At 36.7% G+C, this 22239-nt stretch overlaps 1 protein-coding gene across 3 annotated transcripts in view; it reads right to left on the reverse strand.

The window, feature by feature from the left end:
• Pde1c (Phosphodiesterase 1c) overlaps positions 1 to 22239 on the reverse strand; it is a 704757-nt gene that overhangs the window by 162641 nt on the left and 519877 nt on the right. The window lies entirely within an intron of this gene.

The following is a 22239-nucleotide window of genomic DNA, read 5'->3' on the forward strand; positions in this document are numbered from 1 at the left end:
ATGTGAGTTTGAGTGGTTTGTAAAGTATGTATGTTTGTATGTGTTTATATTATTACTTAGACAGTAATTGAAGTGGAGATCTAGAAATATAGTCACATTTAATGCAATTTTCATCGGATGTTGCCTCCCGCACGTCATTACATAACAATCTAAGTAACTTCATGTGTATGTACGCACTTGGGAATGTTTGGAGCATAGTATGTATATACATATGTATATGATGCTGTTGTGTGCTTCCGTGAGTAAAATTTCTATCAGTAGATATTTATATGTAAGTTGTTTCTACAAATTTATATATATGAATGCATGCTGGCGAAGTAACTAACTGAAATATTGATGTACTCATATATTGATTTTATCTTTTCATCAAGGGTAAAATATAAAATATCTTAGTACATATACATATCTTAATATATAAAAATCACGTGTCACTATGTTTGTCCCCGATGGACTCCTAAACTACTGAACCGATTTTGAATTTGTTTTGCACCCCGTGTTTAGTTCCATCTAACTTGAAATATGGGGTAGGTATATCTCAGTTTATAGTCGCAATATTATTTTATTGCAATTTTTTTTATTTGTTTATACGTAATAATAAAATGTTACGTATACGCACCGGCACTCACATTTTCAGATGGTGAGGATATACTTCCATGTAATTGGTTGGGGTTTAATTAAACAACGTGCCCGCCGAGAAGTGGGGAGGATTAGCCCCGGGCCCGGGGTTTCTGAGAGGGCCCGCGATTTAGAGGTACCATGAAATTTTTTTAAATATATTATCCAGAGACGGACTGGGTCTGAGACTCGGAGTCGGACTGGGACTGGGACTGGAATAAAATACATACAACCCTCTGGACAGGCAATAAGAGATGCAGAAGAATGAGAAGAGATTGAGAGGAGAGAAAAGAGAGAAGGAGATTGAGAAAGAGATGAGACGAAGATGCAGATAGATGAAGCGAAAAAGACGGAGGGAGGAGTGAATAAAAGTATTAGGAAAAAGTGAAGAGGGGGGAGGGCAGAGTCAGACGGAAAAAGCTTATTAAAATATATGCAGATAGGCCAAATTTAGGGCAGAACAACGACTGCCGGGTCTTTCAGTATAGCATATATTATATACACATCAATTTTAAGTTTGAATATATAAGACAATGAACTATTTTCATTTAATTGCAAACTTTTATCGGAAGTTAGGTACTAATTTATAAATGGAACATCACATAATACGTAAACTTCTTTCCGGAATATGAATGCGATAATATTAAAAATAAATAAGTTACTCATACGCCATGGTTCTGTTATACAAAAATATTGTAACGAATTTTAGGAAATGCCGATCGTTTTGCACCTTCTGCTAACATTCGAGTCGCTGGACTATCGAATAAATACCTCCAGTATTCAGTATTGCAAAATGGTCGTTATTTAGACTTTGGGAGTAGTACTTCACAATATCAATTATACTTCACTAATAGGTTGTTTAAATCAGATCCTGATTCCTCCGATTGCGCTGCTTTTATACTCTCGGTTACCTCGTTCGCTCATTCCTCCTAAAGTCTAAACGTTTCACGAACATGCCTTCCAGAAAAATGGTATCTCATGCTTGGTTATTTAGCTATATACATGTATATCTGTTGTTTATTCTAGCCATATTTGTGTGCATGTTTGAGTAACAACTTCTGCTCTTAGTTGCCGGCTACATATATGTATGTGAAATAATCTCTCTGCTTCAAACTGCTGGGTATGTTTATGGAATATTCTTTGTTGTAGCTGCTTGCTTTAATGTGTATATGTACATTAACCTGGGTCCATTTGTATGGACGAACCGATAGCATGCCATCGATTTTTCGCTAGGATTTGGGCTCAGGATAAAAAGTTCTACGACGCATACCCCAAAAAATATTTTTGAGCCTGCGAAAAAAAAAATGGGCGAAAGGGTCAATTTTTCGACCAAAACATTCCCCAAAACCCAAAAAATATATATCTTTTTTTTTTCAAAAAACTGTTGTAAAAACGTTGGCAAAAGAAGGCAATTGGGAAAAACTTTACAATAACTAAGGCATGACGTGGCTGAATGCGTTTGTAACATTTCAACCATCGTAGGAGTGCGGGTTCAAATCCCACTCCCGCGAGAAAAGGCTTTAAAGAGATTTACAAGGTATAATCGAAACAGCTGTCGCCTTGTCCGTCTTGATGCCACGTTGTTTAAATCTTTCCCAAATTATTAAATAAATTATAAAATTAAAAGATGCTTCAAATAAATGCTTTCATACATTTAAAGCAATACGGGCAATCCCGGATTAACTCATACAAGTTGGCGATAGCAGTTTTTTGAAAAAAAAGTAGTTTTTGGGTTTTGGGGAATGTTTTGGTCGAAAAATTGACCCTTTCGCCATTTTTTTTTTGCGCAGGCTCGAAAATTGTTTTTTTGGGTATGCGTAGTGGAACTTTTTTTCCTGAGTCCAAATCTTATCGAAAAATCGATGGCGCGATACCGGTTAATAAATCGACCCAGTTTAATATACATAGGTGTGGCTACTTGCTGTTTTTGTTGTTGTTATTATTTACTAACAGCATAGCGATGATAATATTCGCCACAATATTTTTAAACAAGTATGGGTGTCTAAGTTCGGGTGTAACCGAACATTATATATTCAGCTGAGAACAGAGCTCTTCAAAACTAAAAGTGTGACTGTATTAATAAGAGTATTAAAGTCTTGGTTTTAGTGGTTTAGTCGGTTATTAACGAGCAATGAGTCAAGAAGAACGCACGCATTGTTTGCATATTTCGTAAATATGCTATGAAAATATTATTTTAAAGCTTTAAATAACTTACTTGATATTGCTACTCCGCTTGCTCAATAAACGAAATAGCGAAGCAAGTAATCCGTGTGAAGTGAATATACACTTTGAAATGATGACCCCTGGCTGTAAGTATCTGTCATACAGTTCATTTAGTTTCACATTTTGATACTAAGTATTATATAAAGTGGGCGTGTTTCTTAAACGATTTTCCTATTTAGCTATGGATTCCGAAACGAAGAAGAATGGTTGGTTCAAGAAGGGGCGGTTCCACGCACATTTTCAAATATTTTTATCATTCCAATTTATTATTATAATGATCTTTTGAAAGTAAAACAACATGTACATAAAGTTATTTTGCCTATTGTATTCGTCGACGATTTATCTCCAAATCTTTTAAGTGGGCGTGGGTCTCGATAGATTTCGTTGATTTCCATGAGAAATATTTGGGGTTGTAAGATAAATACATGTACCGTATTCTGACATGATACGCCAATTGGTATTTGAATAATGGCTCCTAATATGGGCGCTGACACGCCCACTTCAAAATTCGTTTATTTATTCCCTTTAGTATTATAAACATTAGAGCGGGTGAAATTTATTGTTGAAAAGGCACAACCAGTTTCTGAATCTATGGGTCATACTGAGTAATATTTTCCATGGGACCATAGGTCTGAAATGAATTTGGAGCCTCCCTAATTTTGTTAGAAAATTATATATCCCATCCGAATTTGACATTTATTTTTATGTATTTTATTTGTGAGAGCCGTTATTGGGATTGGTATATAAAATTTTCTAACAAAATTAGGGAGGCTTGAAATTAATTTCAGACCTATGGTCACATGTACAATATTACTCAGTGTGACCCATAGATTCAGAAACTGGATGTGCACCTGAAGTTTATTTTCCCCCATTTTTCCACAAACAATTTGACCCGCCTTAATAAACATACTTAAGAAGTAAAAAAGCCATGATGTGAAGTAATTTTCCGCAAATAAGCTGCTTTTTGTGCCCTCTTAGGGTTCCCTTAAAACACATTTATATAAAAGTGGGCGTGCTCCTCAACCGTTTTCGTTAAAACGATTTTTAATTTTTGGCCAATATGATTTAAACAGTTGAGTTTGTCAGAAGCGGGCGGTAACACGTGTCTTTTTGAAAATTGTCAAAAAGTTAAATTAGGGGCCAATATTTCAAACCACACATGATATTTGTTATTATCTACTGATAAATCGGGTTTTTAGTGTTTTTGAAAATATTATATACATATAAAAAGGGCGTGGTTATCATCATTTTCAATAGTAATGCGAGATGAGTGTTAGAAAACCCATATATTAAATTTCAATAAGATATCTCGAAAACTCAAGTTGTTGGCTTTATGGACGGATATGCGCATTGAATTTCTTTTTCTTCCTGATCATTTTGATATATGCAAGTCTATGTCTATTTCGATTCGTTTATGCCTTGTAAGCTACCGATATGCGGACAAAATTAATATACTCTGAGAGCTTTGCTTAAAATTTTTTTAAAGAGCCTAGTTAGGAGCCTACTTCAAACTAAATTATGCTAAATACAACAAGTTCATTAAACAATTTTGATCCGACATTTTATGTATGAACAAAAGTACCGAAAATGGTTATGGAACGAAACCGCTGACCCTTTTTCGTGTCGCTGTTGTGTGTTACATACAATTCTCTCAAAATGTATAAAAAGTATTTTAATTCATTCAAACAGGTTGTAGTTAGCAGATTTTTTAATTAATTAAAGGCAATGAGAATTCAATTTTCATTAGCTATATTTAATGTTAAACCAACAACAATAAATGCCAACTAGTTGGTTTAATGTAATAATAGGTAATTACTGAGAGTGTTCATAGTTAAGTTCGTATATTTGTATAAGCGCGGGGAAACACAAAGGAGTGCACTGTGTGTGAAAGGAGACAGATAGAAATTAGAAATAAAGGTGTGGCAGGATTTGCATGCGAAAAATCTTTAAGAATAGGAAACTTCTCTTGAAACCAAAATCTTGAGAAACATCGGTTGCAATTCTAGTTAAATGGAAAAGCAAAAAAGCATATATGTAATGCATATTTCAGTTTTTCCTATTCATAACCCTATATCAAGATTAGGCCGGGTCGAGTTGTGGGGAGGCAAAAAAATCGACCATTGCTCTGTGAAAATCATATTCTAGGGATCAAAATAAGAAACTTTGCCGAAGGAACCATACCTCTAAAACGAATTCTGATGTCCTCCCCCCCCCCCCCCCTTGGGTCGTAGGGGCAAATTTTGAAAAATCCCACTTTGAAATGCCTATGTTTTTTCTTTTTGGAGTTTATTTTTCTCTTTAGAAATTTATTTAGTCAGAAAATATGTAAATGAAAAAATGAACTTAAATTAGTAATAGAAAAGAAATTTAAAAAAATTATTAGAAATTAGCGTTTTTACAACCCCCTTTTAAAACCAAGGCATCACTGTGATGCATTTGCATGTCGTAAACATAGTTGTGTGGGCTTTTTATTCAACCGTTTTAAAAAATGAAGGTATCACTGTGACACAATTGCAGATCGTAAAATTGCTTGTGTTGTTTTTTTAAGCCACCACAAGACACAGCAGGTAGAATTGAAATTGCCCCTACCCAAAAGTTCGATCCAAAGGGGGGGACATCAGAATTCGTTTTAGAGGTATGGTTCCTTCGGCAAAGTTTCTATTTGATCCCTGGAATACGATTTTCACAGAGCAAAGAGCGATTTTTAAATCGACCCGCCCTAATCAAGATGCAATACACCTTGCAATATGGCAACAATCGTTCTCGGAAATAATACGCTTGTTGATATATTCAGTGCTTATATTAGGTTTAATAATAATCCCTAAAATCAGTGTGACCTTAGTTCGAAACATTAGCAATAGGAATAGTTAGCGCAAACTTTTCGAAGCAACAAGTGCGAAAATCGTGAATTAGTCGTCCGTGGTTTGGTTTTAATAATCTTTTTCAAGACACATTTAACGACCACATTTTTGAAAAGTTTGATATTTGGGGTCTGTCATCAGCCTAAATTGCGTATTTCAAGGACCGCTGAACAAGTATTGCGATAGATAAAGTAGTATACAGAGTAGAAGTGGCTTTTGAGATTACACTGTTTAATCTGTACTTAGAGCTCTTAATGATGTTCGTCCGGAACTGTTCTCACTCTATTCCCTAGGTATTAAAAATTTTTTTATTATATTATTTTTTCAAAATAAAAGTTTGCGATTCGTTAACATCAAGATAATCGCTCCCGAAATCGTGGCTTTCAATAATAACACCGCTTCACTAAAAAAATTGTTGGATCTGGTAATGCGAAAGATGTAGTCCTATGAATCCTACGCGGTGAATCCAAATCCACTACCAGATTTGACCGAATGGGTTCTGGTTCGGCTATAACCTGAAAAATCGGACAAAATATTACTGGCGATTAAGTGTTTTTAAGCCTTGGGCTGAAACAGGATTCGCTAAGCGAGTTCTGATACCGGAATACATGTGTCGCAATACCAGATACGAAAATTGTTTGTGTTTTCTTTTGTTTGGCGGTGTAATTTAATCTTATGAGTCCTTTATTTACAAAACAATTATTTGGCAGTATGACTTCTATACTAATCCCCTTTTTACGGGCCTAGCTACGCCCCTGTCCGCATATTTACTAACAAGCAAAAACATAACCTAAAATATTATTTCGATTGTAACCTGCATAAATCAATATATATAGTATGGAGTAAATGTATTATTACTGTAGATTCCAATACCCTTTAAAACTGAATTATTCCCAAATAATTTGCCACACGTGCATTATCATTGTTGAGCTATCAAATTTCATTTTATTGAGATTAATAAAATGTTTTTTATAGTAGTAAGCATAAGATTTAAATATCGACGTTGTTGTTAGCTGAAACTTGTTTGTTTGGATAATTTTTGCTTTTCTTGCAAAATATGATCTTGAGGAAAAAACACTTAAAGCATCACTCGAAATATGAAATTTTTATGGATAGTCAATCCATAAACAATAGTGTTTAGATACTGTGAACAAATTTTTGCTGATCCTTATATATAAGTTAAAAGTTGTATCTTCCTTTATCAAAAACTCCTTATCATTAACTCCTTTCATTTGATACCCATATCGTACAAACAAATTCCAGAGTCACCCCTGGTCCACCTTTGTGGAGATATCTCGAAAAGGCGTCCACGTATAGAACTAAGGCCCACTCCCTTTTAAAATACTCATTAACACCTTTCATTTGATACCCATATCGTACAAACAAATTCTAGAGTCACCCCTGGTCCACCTTTATGGCGATATCTTGAAAAGGCGTCCACCTATAGAACTAAGGCCCACTCCCTTTTAAATTACTCATTAACACTTTCCATTTGACAGCCACATCGTACAAACAAATTCTAGAGTCACCCCTGGTCCACCTTTATGGCGATATCCCTAAATGAGAACTATGGCCCACTCCCTCTTTAAATACTCTTTAATGCCTTTCATTTGATACACATGCCATACAAACACATTCCAGGGTTACCCTAGGTTCATTTTCCTACATGGTGATTTTCCCTTATTTTGTCTCCATAGCTCTCAACTGAGTATGTTATGTTCGGTTACACCCGAACTTAGCCTTCTTTACTTGTTTCTTTATTAATCCATCGGCCGAAGCAGCTCCTGCCCAGCAAACAATTTCCAAAAGAGTTTGGACCAACTAACAATAATCGAAATTTTTTTATACAGAAACGCTCTGCTGATATCTTTGTCTGCGGCTGTCTCGAAACGACCTTTCTCAATTATGAAAAACTGCCTAAATTCAAAACATTTCGAACTGCGGCAGGGCGTTCTTTAACCGAATTTCAAGAGGGGTAGAATACAGCATTCTAAAAAATGCGATATTTTTGAAAAAAAAATTTGAGATAGGATTTAGGGCCGACATATGGTAATATATCACTCAAGGAATACAAATTTAAAGTTCCAAAATTGCGATCTTGTACTTTTGTACTTATATTCAGCTTGAACTTGTACATTAAGGCTCTGTTCTTCGGTAGTTGGTTAAGCTAAGCTTTAAGTAAGTTTGCTTAAACTCTAGTCAAACTTAAACTCCAGTTAAAGTACTGAGGAGTTTTTCAGTCACAATTTAAGGCCGCTTTTGGGGTAGGCTTTTTTGTACGGCAACATTGGTTCTTTATTATTTAGATAATTTGTAGACATGGCAACAGCTGGATTTTGTTAACCCAACCCATGAAAAAATATTTGTTCAACCTCAGAGAAATATATGTATATCTAGTTCCGGAGTTAATATCCAACATCAGTTGATTCCAACGTCATTCTCAAACTATTATCCGACTTTTCAGAGATTTTGAGAAATGTACTGCTGTCAATTGAATAGCCAACACAGTTCTGCAGTTTATATCCCATATTGGATATCGAGTGGAGGTGGGTTGAAAAAAATCTTCTCCACGGTGGTACCATCAAAGCCAACAGCTATTTATTGTGAGAAACAAACAAAAGGCGGATATCAGTAAATAATCGTTATTAATTAAAAATAAATTGAACATGTTTTATTGTTTTTTTCGTGAAAATACTGTAGTATTGGTATCTTACATTTGACATCAGTTAGAGAAGTTGAGAACTATTTTTTTTCAACTTAAGTAAACGCATTTTTTGCTATAAAAAATACCTTTTTTGCTAAGAGCGCTATGACTCTCAAGTTGAGCCACTGTTTGGAAACAACTTTTACGATTTTAGAAGTATGCCTAGCTATCAACATGACCACTAAACATTCTCAAGCCCAAATGCTTTTTGGATATATTCCACACCATTGCGAACGAACCCAAATAACTGATAGGTTAACTAGAGTTTAACCCCCTACCAGATCGACCGCTTAAGCTCAGCTTAAACTTCTGTAAAAATGTACTGAAAAACTGCAGAATAAGTTTAAGCATGGTTTAACTGTCAAACTGATAAACCGAGTCTAATTGTTTAATTTATATGTTACGCATCAGACCTGTCAAGTATATAGGTGTGGTATGTAACATTGTGTAAATCGGAAGTTGACACTGTACAGTGCATTCAAACCCATTGCATGAGTCTCGAATCAAGATGTCGATGGCATTGTAGAAGTTACTCCAGCAAGCTAAAGAGTTTAGAATATGTCTGTAGTAAGAGATGTATATCGTAAGAGGTTACTCAAAATTGTAAACTCTAAAGTAGAAGGGAGTAAACAAATTGTTTTCGTGTCGGTACTTAGAAGATTCAGAAATGTTTCCTCGTAACCATGGTTCAAGTATATGGTTTGCTCATCTCTACAGCAACAACATGTCTATAAAGAGGATACTCGAAAATTGCCAGCATGGGTTTGTTGCAGGTTCAACTGTTACAAATCTTGGTGTTTTTTCGCAGTTCTGTGTTTCTGCTTTCAAGGAAGGATATCAAGTGGATACCATATATACCGACTTTTGCAAGGCTTTTGATACAGTTTCCCACAAACGACTTCTTTTAAAATTTAAAAATAAAGGTTTCCATTCAACATTTTTGTCTTGGCTGGAAACATACCTGTCAAATAGAACATCTTTTGTTGAAATTGAAAATATAATTTACATTTCGAAAAAATTAACAGTAAATAATTTTTAATAAATTGAATGCTTTGAATACCACAATCCTGTAAAGTAAACAATTTACTTAAATATTAAAGCTAAAAATATTATCTACATACCTCAGTGTTTTTTTTTTTTTTCTTTATTAAGTAAATAGGATGTACGTGACTTTTTAAGAATTTTCTTTCATGAGCTTTCTAAAAATTTTTCAACAAGTTTAAATTATGGCCAAAACAAACAAAATAAATCTGAGAATATCAGCCTAATTGAATTTTCTAAATTCAAGTCAATTTGCATAGAAATAAGTTAAAAGAGAGAGAACAAAATTGAAAAATAATTTGCAGGTTACGAGTAGCTGACATTTATTCACTTAAGTGAAATGTCTCAAGTGTTGGCTGCAGGATGTTGATAAAGAAGGAATCGAGCACAAACCCACATATGTGCAAGCACAAAATAAACCCACCAAAAACTGACATAAGCGGTTGAAAGCAATAAGGAATACTGTTTTTACTCCTCACATATAAGCTGTAGAATAAGGTAAATAGATTACATTATAAGCCCTATAATGTACCCACTTTTTTAGGCTTATGTACGCTACGAATAAGCCTGGTCCCTAACGTAAAGAAAAATAAAAGTTGCCTTAACATAAACATGATGAGATTTTATTTTAAAAACTAGCATTAGGGCCACTACTTCGTATGCGAGGAAAGTTTTTTATTTATTTGGCTTGACTCTGTGTAGCGAGCGTTGTTTACGAATTTTGTAATTGAAATTTAAGTAACTTCCCGATAAGCTCCAAGCTTGATGCTTGGAATATAGCTCTGAACCCGATGACCATGCAATTAAAATAAGAAAAAACTCCGCTAAGTGGCGCATGGATCGATATATTTCAAAAAATAGTATTTTTGGCTCATATTTGGAACACATATTAAATATAGAAATAACAAGTAAAGGTGTCTAAGTTCGGGTGTAACTGAATATTATATGCTCAGCGTGAGCTTCAATCGTACATTTCATTTCAGATAAGTTACTTTTCTACATAGCACGTGGCACCGCCCGTTTAAAAAAAATTTCTCCCCATTTCCTCTTACAATAAAACTTGATAAGTGAAATATCATCGATTCAAAACTATTTTTTGTTAAGTTATAGCTTATTATTCTAGTCTACGACCATTTTAAATTTGTTTTATATCTAAGTTGCCGTGGTCTTTAACCGATCCCGTCCATTTTTACTAGAATTATCTTCTGCTATAAGGAAAATATGTGTACACAATTTCATTGCGATATGTAAATTTTTCTTCGAGTTATGGTCCCCGAAACATAGAAAATTGCTTAGTCATAAAATGGGTGGTGCCACACTCATTTTCAAAAATTTTAGTGTTTTCCAATTTAATGTTAAACTCAATTTAGAAAGTAAAATTCAATTGACACGAAGCTCTTTTTCGCTAAGATATAGCTTATTATTTTCGTCTACGATCATTTCAAAAATCTTTTATATAAAAGTGGGCGTGGTCTTTATCCGATCTCGTCCATCTTTCTAGAAATATTTCCTGCCATAGGGAAAATTTGTGTACCCAATTTTATTACGATCCGTTAATTCTTCTTCGAGTTATGGCTCCCGAAACATAGAAAATTGCTTAGTCATAAATGGGGCGGTGCCACGCCCATTTTTTTAATTTGCAATTTTTCCTATTTATTGTTATAATTCCACTTGGGAAATGAAATAGCATTGATATAAAGCTCTTTTTTGCAAAGATATAGCTTATTTTATTCGTCAACAACCCTTTTAAAAATCTTTTATATAAAAGTGGGCGTGGTCTTTAACCGATCTCGTCCATTTTCCCTAGAAATATTTCCTGCTATAGGGAAAATTTGTGTACCCAATTTTATTACGATCCGTGAATTTTTCTTCGAGTTATGGGTCCCGAAACATAGAAAATTGCTTAGTCATAAAGGGGAGGTGCCACGCCCATTTTTTTAAATTTGAAGTTTTTCCTATTTATTGTTATAAATCCACTTGGGAAATGAAATACCATTGATATAAAGCTCTTTTTTGCAAAGATATAGCTTATTTTATTCTTCCACGACCCTTTTTAAAATCTTTTATATAAAAGTGGGCGTGGTCCTTAACCGATTTCGTAAATTTTTCCCCAAATCATTCCTTACAGTAAAGGCAACCTCTCTACCGAATTTTATCATAAGTGGGCGTTTCCACGCCCATTTTGAAAAATGTTTCCAAATTTTTATCAATAGTCTCAATATCAGTCCACATGTTAAATTTCACCATTCTAGGTGTATTATTTTCTAAATTATCAGGTTTTTTGTATTTTCCAAAATTTTATATATATAAAAAGTGGGCGTGGTTATCATCCGATTTCGCTCATTTTCAATACCCATCTATTCTGGGTCCAGATAAGCTAGTGTACCAAATTTGGTGAAGATATCTCAATATTTACTCAAGTTATCGTACTAACGGACGGACGGACGGACATGGCTCAATCAAATTTTGTTTCGATACTAGTAATTTTGATATATGGAAGTCTATATCTATCTCGATTCGTTTATACCTGTACAACCAACCGTTACCCAATCAAAGTTAATATACTCTGTGTGCAAAGCACGCTGAGTACAAAAATCGCATTAATAATAAAATTCTCGCTTGGTGCCGCAAAGATCGATATATTCAAAAAACTCGTATTTGTGGTCCGATTTGGCTCATATTTGGAACAAGTATTACATTCAGTCCGGTAGAAGTGACACCAAAATACTTTGGAGTTCGTGGAGGTACAAGTATACGTGGCGCTGAGTTAGATGGTAATTAATTGTCAGGAAAGAGTTTTTGTAATAATGAGGCATATAATGAGAAATAATAGGCAATTAAATAAAAACTAAAAACTTGAAAATAAAATAATTAAAAAAAATTGTTAAGTTAAACGGTTTTATTGAAAAAAAAAAATACTTACATTAAGTAATAATAAAACTGTGACGAATATTAGCAACACTAAGGGATACTATCATCTCTAAGCCGATATTAAGCAGTCATTTGTATGTACATAAACAAATCAATCATTATGACTACACATATGTCCATACAAGCAGCGGAGAGATACGCACAAACACATGCATATATCTGAGATACTCACAAAAGTATGCAATCATCGGTGGAAGTATTACTCACATATACACGCGCATATGACTATGCGATAGGCTACAAACGTGCATCTGTATTTTATAGCTGCTAAACAAGTAGTAAATTCTAGAAGACGAAACGCCTAGAAGTTTGCGAACGAGTCAACATAGACTATAAAAGAAGCGAAAGCTGAGTAAAGCAATCAGTTCGATTTAAGCACGCTATCAGTTGCGAAGTATAAGTGTTATTGTGAAGTATGTTCAAAGTAGTCTACTAAAGTCCATTTGAATATTGGAGTTATTTATTCAACAGTTTAGCGATACGAACGTTAGTAGAAGGTTGCAAATAAGCGGAATTTCAGTAAATTCGTTACAATACTAACAGTTAGAAAATAATTAGCTAGGCCCTAGGTACTAGTTATCAAGCTCCTCATCTATTGACGACGTTGATCAGACAAATAAATAAAAGCGTGGGTAACGTCAAATTTATATTCGCATATCTTTACAAATTATATTTTCATATATGTATAACTAAGACCAACTCAACCTTTATCAGGTTATGCTACGCCTCACGTTTTTAGAAATTTCCCAAGAAGGCAGTGTCCAGTCAGAAAACCCGTCATGAGTCTACAGTTCTCTCTTTTTAATGATAAAGTCAACTTTGTTAGCCTAAGGTTCTAAGGCCTACACATAATCTTCGACACTTTACAGCCCCCCGTTTGGACCCACGCCTTTCCTTCTTGGTCGAGACCTCTCGCCTTCTCTTAATCTCGCCTAATCTAATTGGGACTTCTACGGAGCAAGCTTCAATGGATGCGCCCTGTTTAGCCAGCTCATTCGCTTTTTGATTCCTATCTATTCCCATATGCCTCAGATGTATGTAGAAGATCTGTCTAAGTCTCGGAAATATATTGCGTCGATTTAATTATTTTATTAATTAGAACATTGTACTGAAAACAACCAAATGCAAAAGCACTTCCTCATGCCTCTCATCTGATGCCCATTTTGCGAAATCACATTCGAGGGCTACCTCTGGCTCACATTTAGGTGAATATTTTTTGACGAAAGTAAGATATTGAAATATAAGATATCATACGTTTATCCCCCGCCAATACCTTTCTTGATACCTATTTGGTGAAAATACATCCAGAGGTACCCCTGATCCACTTTGTCTATATCTCGGAAAGGGGTTGAGATACCGAAATCAGATTTACACTGTTTTGAAACTTTCGGCAGACGATTTCATTTCATATCCATATTGTGCAAACACATTTTAGATATTACACGGGTCCATATCTTGGGGTTTAGACCCTGGTGACCTACCGTATTAAAATATATCCAAACTTAAAGTTAGAGCCCTAATTTCAAAATTGCGAAAGTTACATTGAATTCTATGCAGTGGTTTTTGAGTGATGCCCGGTCAAACATACATACAAACAGACAGAAAAAAATTTTAAAAGTTGTTGTTTTACACTCAGTTACTCTAATAACGACCTCTGGCATCAATTTTTCTTTTATATCTCGCTGCATGAGCTCTATTTCAAGTTTTCGATACACTGCTTTTTTAATATTTCCTACATATTGGTCGAAGCTACGTTTTTCAGGCCTGCTTTCTCGGCCTATAAGCCTGATTTTTAGTTGGTTATTGTCCTTATATAAAAGGTTTTTATATAACAAGTAGTATCTTATAATAAGGCCTTATTATTTATCTGGTCCAAAAGCCTTTTTATTCTACCTAATGGCTTATATTCATTCTTTATGTAAGCCTTATTTTATATGGGCTATAAGCCTTATACATAACATATCTTTCAGATAACCCCTATGCCTGATGACATAAATACAGAAAAATAAGGAGTATTACAAGGAATACGACCTTCTGCTGATTTTCCTCATGAATTAAGGTGATGCCATAAGGCTTTTGGTCATATCAAATAAGCCTTATATAAGGCTCACACTTTTTGCTGGGAATATTTACAAATACATACACTGCAGTGCAACACCAACTTGATCAGAAAAAAATTAGTTTAAAACTAAATTTTTTGATTGGTATCGAACTGATTCAAAAAGATCAAATTAATACAAACTGATTAGAGTTCGACAAAAAAAAACAGCAAATCTTTAGAGGCCGAAACCCACGACCTCTTTCATATAGATTTTTAACTGGTTTATAAAGAAAGAGAGAGTAGAGTGAAAACCTCAGTTATTTATGTGGATAACTTACTCTGGGTTTCATACTACATCTGAGGGAGTAGTTCTCAGTTGTTGCTAAGCACTTAAGTCAAGTCAAACAACAAGCAAACGTGCTCAAGAAATGAACTCCCAGACTGACTTGAGTGTTCATCAATGACGGCTTCTAGGTCTCGACATGCTTATGCATTTGCTTTCCGTGTTCAAAATAAGTTTTCCATGAAATAGTATATTATATATATTTGTGTATGTGTTATGTAGAGATAGTTAAACACCATAAAAAGCAAGAATAGGTAAATAGAAAATGCCAAATGTCACAGAGTCGTGACCCAATTTTTGCTTTTTTATTTGCTTAACGTGTCAAGGATAATGAAGGTACCCCACCAATGTACATAATAATACATTAGGGATATCAGACACTTTTTCATTTCGTCTAAAATTAAGACCTAGAATATTCAGAGCTCTTTATTTCAGTTTCTTAAACATCGAAAATCCATTAAGGATTGAAGTATGGCTCTTGTTTATATTCGATTATTTGACGTATGCTCACATTATTGATATCATCGGTCTGAGCACGCGCGCCGTAAGACCTGCTTACTCTAAAATGGGAAAGAAGCGGAGAAGATGGTGAAAAAAAGTATATGCTGTCATCAAGTAATCAGTCGGCGCCACTTTTGCCAGCCATTACTTCGAAATGTTGTTGTTGTTGTTGTAGCGATAAGGACACTCCCCGAAGGCCTTGGGGAGTGTTATCGATGTTGATGGTCCTTTGCCGGATGCAGATCCGGTGCGTTCCGGTACCAAGCCCGACCATCTCGGGAAAAATTTGTTATGACCACATGCGACCTTCTGTCCATATCGCCTTCCCACCCCATAGATCCATGAGGAGTTCGTGATGATCCAGGTCCATGAGGATCCAGGACTAAAACAAGCAACATAAGCTTTGAAATTCAGTGAAGTATCACTCTTGTCAACTATAGCCGCTTTGGACTAGGTAGACAATTGCAAAGTAAAGTTCATTCGGCAAACATCACTTATCGTAACCGTCCTACAATATGATGCAGAAGCATGGACTATGAAAGCATCAGATGAGGCGTCTTTGGGTGTGGTCGAGCGAAAAGTTATTGGAAAGACTTTCGGACCATTACGAGCTGGCGACGGCGAGTACCGGAGTAGATTTAATAATGAGCTGTACGAGCTTTATGTAGACAACAACATAGTTCAGCGATTTGAAACACAGTGGTTACGCTGGATAGCTCATCCTATGCGAATGAAAGATGATGCACCAACCAGGAAGGTAATGTTATCGGAACCTGCATACAAAAGCAAAAGCCGAGGATGGCCTTCACTCCACTGGAAGGACCAAGTGGAAAACCATTAAGATCGCCTTGGTGTCAGATATTGGCACTTGGTTAGTCCAACGAAAAAGCGGCTGTAGCAAGCTGTTGAACCGCTATACCCGTTTAAACAGTTAAGCGCTAATTAAGTAAGTAATTGGTTTGCGGACTTCACCAGGTTATAGTCGTTGCTTTATACTTTAGATAGGGCTGCTCCTCTTGACACCCCGCAACTTCTCCCTTGTTGCCAAAAGGCCGGAGGGATACTGTTTAATCCCACAGATTTCAACTTCCTAAAAGATCGTAATATTTAGAAAAGGTGGCAAATTTATTGCACCCTCAGTTTAAGGGCAGTTATCGCAATGATGATTTTGGGGTATTGGTCTAACAGTCCAAACCGCGACCTGAATTAGGTTTGATGCCTCTGGGAAGTGGACTGCTAGCAGGCTCTTTGCTATTTGTACTACGTTCTTGGTAAAAGGGCAGTCAGAAAGTTTTAATTGCTAGTTTTGTTTCTCTTTGATCCCTAGCAAGGGATGTGTGGAGTCTTGATGCTTTCGAAATACACAGAATACATTCACAGAAGAACCTAAAGGTAACTCAATTCGCTTTTCGAATCACCTTGTTGTATGCTGTTACAAGTACCGTGTGCTAAATCTAGTTTCTGTGTATCTGCTTTTATTTATTACGAATATTTTCCTCATTACCTAGAGTGCCTTTGACCTCCAGGTGACAACGAAGTATGACGATTTTCCAACTATTAAAATTAATTTTTTCCCCTATTCTCCTTTCTGCTGCAATAAACTTTAATTCATCATTAAGCTGGCTAAATTTAAAAAATTTAGTGCGTTCACTTTTAACAACCCACGTCGTAGTTCAAAATCAAAACAGATAATGCCCAATTTGCTTTTGAGCAACATGAACTTGCACTTAAGTAGTCGATTGCGTGGCAAAGTTGTTACATATAAATCCATTTGGGAAATCAGCAGTTGCAAAAGCTCATCAACAAATATACGATTAACACGTTGTATGTAGGAAGAATACAAAACGGATCCTTGCTGCATTCAAAGATTATATTTGCGACCGTTATGTAGGAAGGAAAAAAAGTTGCAAAAGTAAAGCAAACAACGCAACCAAATTAACAATTTTTTGTTGAAATATGGAAAAAAAATCAACCAAACGAAAATTGAGCTATGAAAATACGCACAGAATTGACCTTGTATGTTGTGGGTGGAGTAGGTTGGGTGTGGGTATACTCGCTGCTCAGGTTGAGCCACCCAAGCGTAATACGATGAGCACAATTGAAACATTTTCTTTTCAAATTGCATGCCAAAGTCAATTGAAATGAAATGGCAGTAAAAAAAAGTAAATAGGGAAAGGAGCGAGTGTAGCAAACGAGGACAAAAAAGGATGTTAATAGTAATCGGATGTTGTTGCTGCTATAGCATAACAACGAATGAATTGCAAGTTTGTTGCTGCTCTTAACAAGTCTGTAAGCATACATTTAGGAATTACGAGTGAGCTGTGTTTAATGTCTGATAAGAAAATCTGCTGAAGTAGTGAGGATTACTTTTAGGCCCGGTTTTTCAGTACAAGTTCAACTCAGTTTGTCAGTTAAACTACGCTTAAGCTTATTTTGCAGTTTTTCAGTCTACTTTAACTGAAGTTTAAGCTGAGCTTAAGTAGCCAATCCTGAAGGGTTAAACTCTAGTCCAATGCTTTTATTTAATTGTCTGATCAACGCCCTAGATTGATGAGGAGTTTGATGACTAGTACCTAGGACTTACCTAATTATTTTCTAGCTTTTAGTATTATAATTATTTAATGTAAGTATTGTTTTCAATAAAACCGTTTTACTTAAATTTTTTTTATTATTTTATTTTCAAGTTTTTAGTCTTTGTTTAATTGCCTATTGTTTCTCATTCTATTTAGTTCATTTAGTGACTCATTATCAGAAGGACTCTTTCCTGACAATTTGTTACAATCTAAGTCCTCAATACATAATCCTTCCAAAGAATTTACTCCACTCGGCACCAAGTATGCTTTTCCCTCCTCGAACTCCAAAGTATTTTGATGTCACTTCTACCGGACTGCATGTAATATTTGTTCCAAATATGATCCAAATCGGACCACAAATACCAGTATTTTTAATACCTCGATCCTTGCCGCACCTAGCGGGATTTTTTTTTTCATAAAGCGATTTCTATTTCTGTATGTAATATGTGTTCCAAATATGAGCCAAATCGGACCACAAATACAATTTTTTTTATGTATCCGTGCTTGCGCCACCTGACGGCAATTTTTTCCTATGTCGCGTTCTATTTATATATGTAATATGTGTTCCAAATATAAGCCTAATCGGAGCACAAATACGATTTTTTGAATATCTCGATACCTAGGTGGCGGCGATTTTTTTCATAAGTCGCTTTCTATTCATCTATGTAGTATGTGTTCCAAATATGAGCCAAATCGGACCACAAATAAGATTTTTTGAAATATTTCGATCCATGCGCTACCTATCGGAGTCTTTTTCTTATTTTTGCATTGTCATCGGGTTCTGAACTATATTCCAGGTTTCAAGTCTTCCCTAAAGACGGCCTTAAACTATAACGGAAAAACTGCTCAGTAGTTTAACTGGAGTTTGAATTTGACTAGAGTTTAGGCAAACTTAGTTTAAACTTATCTTAACCAACTACTGAAAAACAGGGCCTTAGTTAAAGAAAGAAAACTGTAGGGAGATAATGAAGTATGTTTAAGTTGAAAAGTTTTAATCTTGTTCGGATAGGCAGATAGCATTTTAAGATATATGATAGTGTCTCTAACTCAAGTATCTAGCTCACCTATGAGTGGCCTTTTCTGTTATAATTTTGAATAGTAAAGCTCTGATAGTCAGGCCGAGCTAAAGGTCTTGGACTAATGTGTCGACATCACAAAGTCGGTGACTGCTTTGCTGTAGATCCTTCTACTCACTACTCTAGGATGTGCATCGAATATTACGATTAGTGCAGCAGAAGCAGAGGCATTGAGGCGGGGGAAAGCGTGCAGCATCTTCTGAGTCAATGTCCAGCACTAAGAAGAAGGTTGGCTGCTCGCGCTTAACTATTTTAAATGATACCACGGAGGTTCCAAAGCTCGGAAAAAGAGCGATAATTAAATTTATTAGCTCCACAAAGTGATTTGATCTGTATTAGATAGTGCAGTAAGGAGGAAGGATATCATAGGTCACATTGGAGGCCTAAGTGTCAGGCTGGGAAGCAACTTCTGGGCAAAATCCTTTTAACATAACATTACCCGCGACTCTGAGGATCTCCATTTTCTTAAGATAGAAGTGCATTCCGCATACGGTAGCGATATGAGTTCGAGAAGAGGTGGGGGCTACTGGCGTTTAACTCAATTGTGATGGATTTCTTTAGCTATGGTGACCAGGGGGAGCGTGCTCCGCCTACCACACCGAAGCTCCTAAGTTCAAGAAAAGCAACATCAAACATTTTGAAAAAAAGTATTTTCAACTACAAACAAACAATTTCTAAGCGGGGTCGCCCCACGGCAGTAAAAAATTAATCTGCCTTGTCATCCTGCTGCTTGGTTACATCATCAAGTCGAATATAGCTTTCAGGGACTTCAGCCCCAGCGGGTTAGGGTGTTAGAATATACCCGCGGTTGGTATGCCTGTCGTAAGAGGCGACTAAAATATCAAATAGATTCAAGGGGTTGTGTTGCGCAACCCTTTCAGGGCGGGATGGCCTAGAAGGTCGCATGTGGTCATAACAAATCGTTCCCGAGATGGTCGGGCTTGCTACTGGCTTGAACGTACCGGATCTGCATCCGGCAAAAGACCACCAACATCGATAACACTCCCAAGGGATTCAAGGGGTTGTGTAGCGCAATATATAGCTTCTGCAACCCAATTGTCAACCTCACCTTCGAGCGGCGAATCCCGTTTCACTAACAGACGAGGCTCTGGCGACCCCAAGTTCCTCATGGAACTTGGGGGTGGGGAGGGAGGGATGGCCTGAAGGTTTAATGTGGCCATATAAATCGTTCCCGAGATGGTCGGGCCAGCACCTTAATGGTGCTGTGTTACCGGAGCGTATCGGATCTGTATCCGACAAAGGACCATCACATCGATAACACTCCCCAAAGCCTTCGGGGAGTAACTAATCGCTACAACAACAACAACAACATAACACTCCCAAAGGCCTTCGGGGAGTGTCCTTATCGCTACAACAACAACAACAACCGGGAAGACTTGAAGCACTGTTAACACAACAACAACAAGAGCGAGCACATAAGGCAAAGACAAAAAAACGCTCATAGCCACTATTAAAGCAATTGCTACGCGTTGTTGTTGTAGCGATAAGCTTGCTCCCCGAAGGCTTTGCCGGTTCGTTCCGCTAACACAGCTCCATTAAGGTGCTAGCCCGACCATCTCGGGAACGATTTTTATGGCCACATTAAACCTTCAGGCCATCCCTCCCTCCCCAACTCAAGTTCCATGGGGAGATTGGGGTCGCCAGAGCCTCGTCTGTTTGTGAAACGGGATTCGCCGCTCGAAGGTGAGGTTGGCAATTGCGTTTGGAGAAGCTATATATTGCGCTGGCAACCTGAAACGGTTGCGCTACACATCCCCTTGAATCTGGTATTTTAGTCGCCTCTTACGACAGGCATACCTACCACGGGAATATTCTAACCCCCTAACCCGCTTGGGAGAATTGCTACGCGTCTCCGATATGTTCGCCGAACTTAAGTGAAACACCCTGGAAGAAGTTGCTAGCCTGCCAAAACACCGCGCTCAGAGCTACCATGGGAACATCATCTACACAATGAAGCGGGAATACCCGCATAAAGAAGAAAAACGAAATTCTGAACAAAGAGGTTATGTTTAGTACTTGGACACCCGGGTATCCTAACAGACAACTGACGACGACCCTCTTTCCAGGGATATAAGAAAACACCTTTGCATTATGACGAAATGTGGCAAACAATTATTCAGCCGTTTACACCAAAATAGCATGGCCTGCTTATGTTATCAGCCTCATTCACAGGAAGCCGGCAAAGTCTTATACCGATAAATGCCCGACAAACCCTGTTCTGTGCCCAAAACCCGAAAGAGGAAAGCAGACTTCCCAGCGAGACGCGCGTCACTCTAGCACAATATCTATCTTACTTACTGTATTGACGCTTAACCGTTTAAACGGTTATAACATATATCTGGATACTGTAATAGGTTAAGCTCTTAGTCATCCAGAATCTATCCCGACATACGTAGTGGGTCCCCACATCACACCAACCATCTTTTGTCTAATACCATTGGAACTGCAAGTTTCCCAGGACTTGTATAAGAGGATATCTAAGATAATTTGTAAATGATCGCACTTATTGGATGGGCGAGGGACTGCTACAAGAGCACGACATTATCAAATTACTTCATTTTCTTTGAACAGAAGATAGCAAGTAGCTAAAGCCATATTTCACAAGCCAGCTCATATTCCGGGTAAGGGGTCGGGAGGTTGTTACATATTTGCCTCCCAAACCTTAAGACCTAAAGTTAGACTTCCGCCTCCTCGATGTCACACGGGCTTGAAAATTTTCTGAAGTTACAGCTAAAAAGCTCAAAATATTCTGCTGTTGACATGCCTGTCGTTACAAACGACTAAGATCCACAGGCCCGAAGATTCGAGACATCAAAAAAATATCGTTACCGAGGTAGTGGGTCTGCCCATATCCGTGACGCTCCCTAAGCCATCCGAGAGTGTTTTTGCGTTAGAAAGAACGGCGCTAGAAGCCAAAAATTCCCAACGCATGCTTTTTTAAACACTATACCAACTAATCAGGTATAATTGCAATTCTAACAAAAGTCTTCTATTTGGCTTAGAGACTCAAAATTCAATTGAAAAAAATCAAAGCTGCTTTCGTTTTTGATAATTGAATATTCAACCAGAAACGGATACCACGAACTGGCATTCAAGGAAAAACACCAAAGGACAAACTACCAAAAACCAAACACGCAATACTCAAAACCAATGAAATTGCTAACAACGCCTGCAAAAAACCGCCCACATTCAGCAACAAGTTTCAACCAAAAAAAAAAAATCAATAGTCCACCGAAGGGGAGAGTGACATTGACTGCGGACGGTAGTGTGGAACGTGATCTGGGCGTTGTAATTAGCTTTACGTTACAT

This window comes from Eurosta solidaginis, chromosome 2, assembly GCF_040869045.1.
Source record: "Eurosta solidaginis isolate ZX-2024a chromosome 2, ASM4086904v1, whole genome shotgun sequence".
NCBI lineage: Eukaryota > Metazoa > Arthropoda > Insecta > Diptera > Tephritidae > Eurosta > Eurosta solidaginis.